We start from the raw sequence: 11,140 nt of genomic DNA on the forward strand, positions 1-11,140 counted from the left end.
TTGCAGAAGCTACTAGCAGATCCAGTACTGGCAGGTGAAGCTGTTGAAGCTACTGGCAGATCAGGTACTGGCAGGTGAAGCCCTTGAAGCTACTGGCAGAGGAAGTACTGGCAGATGAAGCCCTTGAAGCTACTGGCAGAGGAAGTACTGGCAGATGAAGCCGTTGAAGCTACTAGCAGATCAGGTACTGGCAGGTGAAGCCATTGAAGCTACTGGCAGAGGAAGTAAAGGTAGGTGAAGCCATTGAAGCTACTGGCAGAGGAAGTACTGGCACGTGAAGCCGTTGAAGCTAATGGCTGTGGAAGTACTGGCAAGTGAAGCTATTGAAGCTACTGGCATTGGAAATAGTGGCAGTTGAAGCTACTTGTGGCAGAAGTACTCCTAGGCGACGTTGCAGAAGCTACTGGAAGATCCAGTACTGGCAGGTGAAGCCGTTGAAGCTACTGGCAGATCAGGTACTGGCAGGTGAATTGAAGGTACTGGCAGAGGAAGTACTGGCAGGTGAAGCTGTTGAAGATACTGGCAGATCAGGTACTGGCAGGTGAAGCCATTGAAGCTACTGGCAGATGAGGTACTGGCAGGTGAAGCCATTGAAGCTCCTGGCAGAGGAAGTACTGGCACGTGAAGCCGTTGAAGCTACTAGCATGGGAAATAGTGGCTGTTGAAGCTACTTGTGGTAGAAGTACTGCTAGGCGACGTTGCAGAAGCTACTAGCAGATCCAGTACTGGCAGGTGAAGCTGTTGAAGCTACTGGCAGATCAGGTACTGTCAGGTGAAGCCGTTGAAGCTACTGGCAGAGGAAGTACAGGTAGGTGAAGCCATTGAAGCTACTGGCAGAGGAAGTACTGGCACGTGAAGCCGTTGAAGCTAATGGCTGTGGAAGTACTGGCAAGTGAAGCTATTGAAGCTACTGGTAGGTCAGGTACTGGCAGGTGAAGCCATTGAAGCTACTGGCAGATCAGGTAGCGGCAGGTGAAGCCGTTGAAGCTACTAGCAGAAGAGGTACTGGCAGGTGAAGCCATTGAAGCTACTGGCATGGGAAATAGTGGCAGGTGAAGCTGTTGAAGCTACTGGTGGTGGAAGTACTGCTAGGCAACATTGCAGAAGCTACTGGCAGATCAGGTACTGGCAGGTGTAGCCTTAGAAGCTACTGGCAGAGGAATTACTGGCAGGTGAAGCCGCTCAAGCTACTGGTAGAGGAAGTACTGGCAGGTGAAGCCGTTGAAGCTACTAGCAGATCAGGTAATGGCAGGCGAAGCCATTGAAGCTACTGGCAGAGGAAGTACAGGTAGGTGAAGCCATTGAAGCTACTGTCAGAGGAAGTACTGGCACGTGAAGCCGTTGAAGCTAATGGCTGTGGAAGTACTGGCAAGTGAAGCTATTGAAGCTACTGGCATTGGAAATAGTGGCAGTTGAAGCTACTTGTGGTAGAAGTACTGCTAGGTGACGTTGCAGAAGCTACTGGAAGATCCAGTACTGGCAGGTGAAGCCATTGAAGCTACTGGCAGATCAGGTACTGGCAGGTGAATTGAAGGTACTGGCAGAGGAAGTACTGGCAGGTGAAGCTGTTGAAGCTACTGGCAGATCAGGTACTGGCAGGTGAAGCCATTGAAGCTACTGGCAGATGAGGTACTGGCAGGTGAAGCTGTTGAAGCTACTGGCAGATCAGGTACTGTCAGGTGAAGCCGTTGAAGCTACTGGCAGAGGAAGTACAGGTAGGTGAAGCCATTGAAGCTACTGGCAGATCAGGTACTGGCAGGTGAAGCCGTTGAAGCTACTAGCAGATCAGGTACTGTCAGGTGAAGCCGTTGAAGGTACTGGCAGATCAGGTACTGGCAGGTGAAGCCATTGAAGCTACTGGCAGAGGAAGTACTGGCAGGTGAAGCCGCTCAAGCTACTGGTAGAGGAAGTACTGGCAGGTGAAGCCGTTGAAGGTACTGGCAGATCCAGTAGTGGCAGGTGAAGCTCTTGAAGCTACTGGCAGGTCCAGTAGTGGCAGGTGAAGCTGTCGAAGCTACTGGCAGAACAGGTACTGGCAGGTGAAGCCGTCAAAGCTACTGGTAGAGGAAGTACTGGTAGATGAAGCCGTTGAAGCTACTGGCAGATCAGGTACTGGCAGGTGAAGCCATTGAAGCTACTGTTGGTGGAAGTACTGGTAGGCAACGTTGCAGAAGCTACTGGCAGATCCAGTAGTGGCAGGTGAAGCTGTTGAAGCTACTGGCAGACCCAGTAACAGCAGGTGAAGCCGTTGAAGCTACTGGTAGAGGAAGTACTGATAGGTGAAGCCGTTGAAGCTACTGGCAGAGGAAGTACTGGCACGTGAAGCCGTTGAAGCTAATGGCTGTGGAAGTACTGGCAAGTGAAGCTATTGAAGGTACTGGCATTGGAAATAGTGGCAGTTGAAGCTACTGGTGGTGGAAGTACTGCTAGGCGACATTGCAAAAGATACTGGCAGATCAGGTACTGGCAGGTGTAGCCTTAGAAGCTACTGGCAGAGGAAGTACTGGCAGGTGAAGCCGCTCAAGCTACTGGTAGAGGAAGTACTGGCAGGTGAAGCCGTTGAAGGTACTGGCAGATCCAGTAGTGACAGGTGAAGCTGTTGAAGCAGTAGCCTTAGAAGCTACTGGCAGAGGAAGTACTGGCAGGTGAAGCCGCTCAAGCTACTGTTAGAGGAAGTACTGGTAGATGAAGCCGTTGAAGCTACTGTTGGTGGAAGTACTGTTAGGCAACGTTGCAGAAGCTACTGGCAGACCCAGTAGTGGCAGGTGAAGCTGTTGAAGCTACTGGCAGATCCAGTACCGGCAGGTGAACCCGATGAAGCTACTGGTAGAGGAAGTACTGGTAGGTGAAGCCGCTGAAGCTACGGGCAGAGGAAGTACTGGCAGGTGAAGCCGTTGAAGCTACTGGCAGATCAGGTACTGGCAGGTGAAGCCGTTGAAGCTACTAGCAGATCAGGTACTGGCAGGTGAAGCCGTTGAAGCTACTGGCAGATCAGGTACTGGCAGGTGAAGCCATTAGAGCTACTGGCAGAGGAAGTACAGGTAGGTGAAGCCATTGAAGCTACTGGCAAAGGAAGTACTGGCACGTGAAGCCGTTGAAGCTAATGGCTGTGGAAGTACTGGCAAGTGAAGCTATTGAAGCTACTGGCATTGGAAATAGTGGCAGTTGAAGCTACTGGTGGTGGAAGTACTGCTAGGCGACATTGCAGAAGCTACTGGCAGATCAGGTACTGGCAGGTGTAGCCTTAGAAGCTACTGGCAGATCCAGTAGTGGCAGGTGAAGCTGTTGAATCTACTGGCAGATCAGGTACTGGCAGTTGAAGCCGTCGAAGCTACTGGTAGAGGAAATACTGGTAGATGAAGCCGTTGAAGCTACTGGCAGATCAGGTACTGGCAGGTGAAGCCATTGAAGCTACTGGCAGAGGAAGTAAAGGTAGGTGAAGCCATTGAAGCTACTGGCAGAGGAAGTACTGGCACGTGAATCCGTTGAAGCTAATGGCTGTGGAAGTACTGGCAAGTGAAGCTATTGAAGCTACTGGCATTGGAAATAGTGGCAGTTGAAGCTACTTGTGGCAGAAGTACTCCTAGGCGACGTTGCAGAAGCTACTGGAAGATCCAGTACTGGCAGGTGAAGCCGTTGAAGCTACTGGCAGATCAGGTACTGGCAGGTGAATTGAAGGTACTGGCAGAGGAAGTACTGGCAGGTGAAGCTGTTGAAGATACTGGCAGATCAGGTACTGGCAGGTGAAGCCATTGAAGCTACTGGCAGATGAGGTACTGGCAGGTGAAGCCATTGAAGCTCCTGGCAGAGGAAGTACTGGCACGTGAAGCCGTTGAAGCTACTAGCATGGGAAATAGTGGCTGTTGAAGCTACTTGTGGTAGAAGTACTGCTAGGCGACGTTGCAGAAGCTACTAGCAGATCCAGTACTGGCAGGTGAAGCTGTTGAAGCTACTGGCAGATCAGGTACTGTCAGGTGAAGCCGTTGAAGCTACTGGCAGAGGAAGTACAGGTAGGTGAAGCCATTGAAGCTACTGGCAGAGGAAGTACTGGCACGTGAAGCCGTTGAAGCTAATGGCTGTGGAAGTACTGGCAAGTGAAGCTATTGAAGCTACTGGTAGGTCAGGTACTGGCAGGTGAAGCCATTGAAGCTACTGGCAGATCAGGTAGCGGCAGGTGAAGCCGTTGAAGCTACTAGCAGAAGAGGTACTGGCAGGTGAAGCCATTGAAGCTACTGGCATTGGAAATAGTGGCAGGTGAAGCTGTTGAAGCTACTGGTGGTGGAAGTACTGCTAGGCAACATTGCAGAAGCTACTGGCAGATCAGGTACTGGCAGGTGTAGCCTTAGAAGCTACTGGCAGAGGAAGTACTGGCAGGTGAAGCCGCTCAAGCTACTGGTAGAGGAAGTACTGGCAGGTGAAGCCGTTGAAGCTACTAGCAGATCAGGTAATGGCAGGCGAAGCCATTGAAGCTACTGGCAGAGGAAGTACAGGTAGGTGAAGCCATTGAAGCTACTGTCAGAGGAAGTACTGGCACGTGAAGCCGTTGAAGCTAATGGCTGTGGAAGTACTGGCAAGTGAAGCTATTGAAGCTACTGGCATTGGAAATAGTGGCAGTTGAAGCTACTTGTGGTAGAAGTACTGCTAGGTGACGTTGCAGAAGCTACTGGAAGATCCAGTACTGGCAGGTGAAGCCATTGAAGCTACTGGCAGATCAGGTACTGGCAGGTGAATTGAAGGTACTGGCAGAGGAAGTACTGGCAGGTGAAGCTGTTGAAGCTACTGGCAGATCAGGTACTGGCAGGTGAAGCCATTGAAGCTACTGGCAGATGAGGTACTGGCAGGTGAAGCTGTTGAAGCTACTGGCAGATCAGGTACTGTCAGGTGAAGCCGTTGAAGCTACTGGCAGAGGAAGTACAGGTAGGTGAAGCCATTGAAGCTACTGGCAGATCAGGTACTGGCAGGTGAAGCCGTTGAAGCTACTAGCAGATCAGGTACTGTCAGGTGAAGCCGTTGAAGGTACTGGCAGATCAGGTACTGGCAGGTGAAGCCATTGAAGCTACTGGCAGAGGAAGTACTGGCAGGTGAAGCCGCTCAAGCTACTGGTAGAGGAAGTACTGGCAGGTGAAGCCGTTGAAGGTACTGGCAGATCCAGTAGTGGCAGGTGAAGCTCTTGAAGCTACTGGCAGGTCCAGTAGTGGCAGGTGAAGCTGTCGAAGCTACTGGCAGAACAGGTACTGGCACGTGAAGCCGTTGAAGCTAATGGCTGAGGAAGTAATGGCAAGTGAAGCTATTGAAGCTACTGGCATTGGAAATAGTGGCAGTTGAAGCTACTGGTGGTGGAAGTACTGCTAGGCGACATTGCAGAAGCTACTGGCAGATCAGGTACTGGCAGGTGTAGCCTTAGAAGCTACTGGCAGATCCAGTAGTGGCAGGTGAAGCTGTTGAATCTACTGGCAGATCAGGTACTGGCAGTTGAAGCCGTCGAAGCTACTGGTAGAGGAAATACTGGTAGATGAAGCCGTTGAAGCTACTGGCAGATCAGGTACTGGCAGGTGAAGCCATTGAAGCTACTGTTGGTGGAAGTACTGGCAGGCAACGTTGCAGAAGCTACTGGCAGATCCAGTAGTGGAAGGTGAAGCTGTTGAAGCTACTGGCAGATCCAGTACCGGCAGGTGAAGCCATTGAAGCTACTGGTAGAGGAAGTACTGGTAGGTGAAGCCGTTGAAGCTACTGGCAGAGGAAGTACTGGCAGGTGAAGCCGTTGAAGCTACTGGCAGATCAGGTACTGGCAGGTGAAGCCGTTGAAGCTACTGGCAGATCAGGTACTGGCAGGTGAAGCCGTTGAAGCTACTAGCAGATCAGGTACTGGCAGGTGAAGCCGTTGAAGCTACTGGCAGATCAGGTACTGGCAGGTGAAGCCATTGAAGCTACTGCCAGAGGAAGTACAGGTAGGTGAAGCCATTGAAGCTACTGGCAGAGGAAGTACTGGCACGTGAAGCCGTTGAAGCTAATGGCTGTGGAAGTACTGGCAAGTGAAGCTATTGAAGCTACTGGCATTGGAAATAGTGGCAGTTGAAGCTACTGGTGGTAGAAGTACTGCTAGGCGACATTGCAGAAGCTACTGGCAGATCAGGTACTGGTAGGTGTAGCCTTAGAAGCTACTGGCAGAGGAAGTACTGGCAGGTGAAGCCGCTCAAGCTACTGGCAGATTAGGTCCCGGCAGGTGAAGCCGTTGAAGCTACTAGCAGATGAGGTACTGGCAGGTGAAGCCGTTGAAACTACTGGCATGGGAAATTGTGGCAGGTGAAGCTGTTGAAGCTACTGGTGGTGGAAGTACTGCTAGGCGACATTGCAGAAGCTACTGGCAGATCAGGTACTGGCAGGTGTAGCCTTAGAAGCTACTGGCAGAGGAAGTACTGGCAGGTGAAGCCGCTCAAGCTACTGGTAGAGGAAGTACTGGCAGGTGAAGCCGTTGAAGGTACTGGCAGATCCAGTAGTGACAGGTGAAGCTGTTGAAGCTATTGGCAGGTCCAGCAGTGGCAGGTGAAGCTGTTGAAGCTGCTGGCAGAAAAGGTACTGGTAGGTGAAGCCGTCGAAGCTACTGGTAGAGGAAGTACTGGTAGGTGAAGCCGTTGAAGCTACGGGAAGAGGAAGTACTGGCAGGTGAAGCCGTTGAAACTACTGGCAGATCAGGTACTGGCAGGTGAAGCCGTTGAAGCTACTGGTATGGGAAATTGTGGCAGGTGAAGCTGTTGAAGCTACTGGTGGTGGAAGTACTGCTAGGCGACATTGCAGAAGCTACTGGCAGATCAGGTACTGGCAGGTGTAGCCTTAGAAGCTACTGGCAGAGGAAGTACTAGCAGGTGAAGCCGCTCAAGCTACTGGTAGAGGAAGTACTGGCAGGTGAAGCCGTTGAAGGTACTGGCAGATCCAGTAGTGGCAGATGAAGCTGTTGAAGCTACTCGCAGGTCCAGCAGTGGCAGGTGAAGCTGTTGAAGCTGCTGGCAGAAAAGGTACTGGTAGGTGAAGCCGTCGAAGCTACTGGTAGAGGAAGTACTGGTAGGTGAAGCCGTTGAAGCTACGGGAAGAGGAAGTACTGGCAGGTGAAGCCGTTGAAACTACTGGCAGATCAGGTACTGGCAGGTGAAGCCGTTGAAGCTACTGGCAGATCAGGTACTGGCAGGTGAAGCCGTTGAAGCTACTAGCAGATCAGGTACTGGCAGGTGAAGCCGTTGAAGCTACTGGCAGATCAGGTACTGGCAGGTGAAGCCATTGAAGCTACTGGCAGAGGAAGTACAGGTAGGTGAAGCCGTTGAAGCTACTGGCAGAGGAAGTACTGGCACGTGAAGCCGTTGAAGCTAATGGCTGTGGAAGTACTGGCAAGTGAAGCTATTGAAGCTACTGGCATTGGAAATAGTGGCAGTTGAAGCTACTTGTGGTAGAAGTACTCCTAGGCGACGTTGCAGAAGCTACTGGAAGATCCAGTACTGGCAGGTGAAGCCGTTGAAGCTACTGGCAGATCAGGTACTGTCAGGTGAAGCCGTTGAAGCTACTGGCAGAGGAAGTACAGGTTGGTGAAGCCATTGAAGCTACTGGCAGAGGAAGTACTGGCACGTGAAGCCGTTGAAGCTAATGGCTGTGGAAGTACTGGCAAGTGAAGCTATTGAAGCTACTGGCATGGGAAATAGTGGCAGGTGAAGCTGTTGAAGCGACATTGCAGAAGCCGTTGAAGGTACTGGCAGATCCAGTAGTGGCAGGTGAAGCTGTTGAAACTACTGGCAGGTCAAGTAGTGGCAGGTGATGCTGTTGAAGCTACTGGCAGAACAGGTACTGGCAGGTGAAGCTGTCGAAGCTACTGGTAGAGGAAGTACTGGTAGATGAAGCCGTTGAAGCTACTGGCAGATCAGGTACTGGCAGGTGAAGCCATTGAAGCTACTGTTGGTGGAAGTACTGGTAAGCAACGTTGCAGAAGCTACTGGCAGATCCAGTAGTGGCAGGTGAAGCTGTTGAAGTTACTGGCAGATCCAGTACCGGCAGGTGAAGCTGATGAAGCTACTGGTAGAGGAAGTACTGGTAGGTGAAACCGCTGAAGCTACGGGCAGAGGAAGTACTGGCAGGTGAAGTCGTTGAAGCTACTGGCAGATCAGGTACTGGCAGGTGAAGCCGTTGAAGCTACTAGCAGATCAGGTACGGCAGGTGAAGCCGTTGAAGCTACTGGCAGATCAAGTACTGGCAGGTGAAACCATTGAAGCTACTGGCAGAGGAAGTACTGGCACGTGAAGCCGTTGAAGCTAATGGCTGTGGAAGTACAGGCAAGTGAAGCTATTGAAGCTACTGGCATTGGAAATAGTGGCAGTTGAAGCTACTGGTGGTGGAAGTCCTGCTAGGCGACATTGCAGAAGCTACTGGCAGATCAGGTACTGTCAGGTGTAGCCTAGAAACTACTGGCAGATCCAGTAGTGGCAGGTGAACCTGTTGAATCAACTGGCAGATCAGGTACTGGCAGGTGAAGCCGTTGAAGCTACTGGCAGATCAGGTACTGGCAGGTGAAGCCGTCGAAGCTACTGGTAGAGGAAATACTGGTAGATGAAGCCGTTGAAGCTACTGGCAGATCAGGTACTGGCAGGTGAAGCCATTGAAGCTACTGTTGGTGGAAGTACTGCTAGGCGACATTGCAGAAGCTACTGGTAGATCAGGTACTGGCAGGTGTAGCCTTAGAAGCTACTGGCAGAGGAAGTACTGGCAGGTAAAGCCGCTCTAGCTACTGGTAGACGAAGTACTGGCAGTTGAAGCCGTTGAAGCTACTGGCAGGTCCAGTAGTGGCAGGTGAAGCTGTTGAAGCTACTGGCAGGTCAAGTAGTGGCAGGTGATGCTGTTGAAGCTACTGGCAGAACAGGTACTGGCAGGTGAAGCTGTCGAAGCTACTGGTAGAGGAAGTACTGGTAGATGAAGCCGTTGAAGCTACTGGCAGATCAGGTACTGGCAGGTGAAGCCATTGAAGCTACTGTTGGTGGAAGTACTGGTAAGCAACGTTGCAGAAGCTACTGGCAGATCCAGTAGTGGCAGGTGAAGCTGTTGAAGCTACTGGCAGATCCAGTACCGGCAGGTGAAGCTGATGAAGCTACTGGTAGAGGAAGTACTGGTAGGTGAAACCGCTGAAGCTACGGGCAGAGGAAGTACTGGCAGGTGAAGTCGTTGAAGCTACTGGCAGATCAGGTACTGGCAGGTGAAGCCGTTGAAGCTACTAGCAGATCAGGTACGGCAGGTGAAGCCGTTGAAGCTACTGGCAGATCAAGTACTGGCAGGTGAAACCATTGAAGCTACTGGCAGAGGAAGTACTGGCACGTGAAGCCGTTGAAGCTAATGGCTGTGGAAGTACAGGCAAGTGAAGCTATTGAAGCTACTGGCATTGGAAATAGTGGCAGTTGAAGCTACTGGTGGTGGAAGTCCTGCTAGGCGACATTGCAGAAGCTACTGGCAGATCAGGTACTGGCAGGTGTAGCCTAGAAACTACTGGCAGATCCAGTAGTGGCAGGTGAACCTGTTGAATCAACTGGCAGATCAGGTACTGGCAGGTGAAGCCGTTGAAGCTACTGGCAGATCAGGTACTGGCAGGTGAAGCCGTCGAAGCTACTGGTAGAGGAAATACTGGTAGATGAAGCCGTTGAAGCTACTGGCAGATCAGGTACTGGCAGGTGAAGCCATTGAAGCTACTGTTGGTGGAAGTACTGCTAGGCGACATTGCAGAAGCTACTGGTAGATCAGGTACTGGCAGGTGTAGCCTTAGAAGCTACTGGCAGAGGAAGTACTGGCAGGTAAAGCCGCTCTAGCTACTGGTAGACGAAGTACTGGCAGTTGAAGCCGTTGAAGCTACTGGCAGGTCCAGTAGTGGCAGGTGAAGCTGTTGAAGCTACTGGCAGATCCAGTACCGGCAGGTGAAGCCGTTGAAGCTACTGGTAGAGGAAGTACTGGTAGGTGAAGCCGTTGAAGCTACGGGCAGAGGAAGTACTGGCAGGTGAAGCCGTTGAAACTACTGGCAGATCAGGTACTGGCAGGTGAAGCCGTTGAAGCTACTGGCAGATCAGGTACTGGCAGGTGAAGCCGTTGAAGCTACTGGCAGAACAGGTACCGGCAGGTGAAGCCGTTGAAGCTACTGGTAGAGGAAGTACTGGCAGGTGAAGCCGTTGAAGCTACGGGCAGAGGAAGTCCTGGCAGGTGAAGCCGTTGAAGCTACTAGCAGATCAGGTACTGGCAGGTGAAGCCGTTGAAGCTACTGGCAGATCAGGTACTGGCAGGTGAAGCCATTGAAGCTACTGGCAGTGGAAGTACAGGTAGGTGAAGCCATTGAAGCTACTGGCAGAGGAAGTACTGGCACGTGAAGCCGTTGAAGCTAATGGCTGTGGAAGTACTGGCAAGTGAAGCTATTGAAGCTACTGGCATTGGAAATAGTGGCAGTTGAAGCTACTTGTGGTAGAAGTACTCCTAGGCGACGTTGCAGAAGCTACTGGAAGATCCAGTACTGGCAGGTGAAGCCGTTGAAGCTACTGGCAGATCAGGTACTGTCAGGTGAAGCCGTTGAAGCTACTGGCAGAGGAAGTACAGGTTGGTGAAGCCATTGAAGCTACTGGCAGAGGAAGTACTGGCACGTGAAGCCGTTGAAGCTAATGGCTGTGGAAGTACTGGCAAGTGAAGCTATTGAAGCTACTGGCATGGGAAATAGTGGCAGGTGAAGCTGTTGAAGCGACATTGCAGAAGCCGTTGAAGGTACTGGGAGATCCAGTAATGGCAGGTGAAGCTGTTGAAACTACTGGCAGGTCAAGTAGTGGCAGGTGATGCTGTTGAAGCTACTGGCAGAACAGGTACTGGCAGGTGAAGCTGTCGAAGCTACTGGTAGAGGAAGTACTGGTAGATGAAGCCGTTGAAGCTACTGGCAGATCAGGTACTGGCAGGTGAAGCCATTGAAGCTACTGTTGGTGGAAGTACTGGTAGGCAACGTTGCAGAAGCTACTGGCAGATCCAGTAGTGGCAGGGGAAGCTGTTGAAGCTACTGGCAGATCCAGTACCGGCAGGTGAAGCCGATGAAGCTACTGGTAGAGGAAGTACTGGTAGGTGAAACCGCTGAAGCTACGGGCAGAGGAAG

The sequence above is a fragment of the Elgaria multicarinata genome, chromosome 10, assembly GCF_023053635.1.
Source record: "Elgaria multicarinata webbii isolate HBS135686 ecotype San Diego chromosome 10, rElgMul1.1.pri, whole genome shotgun sequence".
Classification (NCBI taxonomy): domain Eukaryota; kingdom Metazoa; phylum Chordata; class Lepidosauria; order Squamata; family Anguidae; genus Elgaria; species Elgaria multicarinata.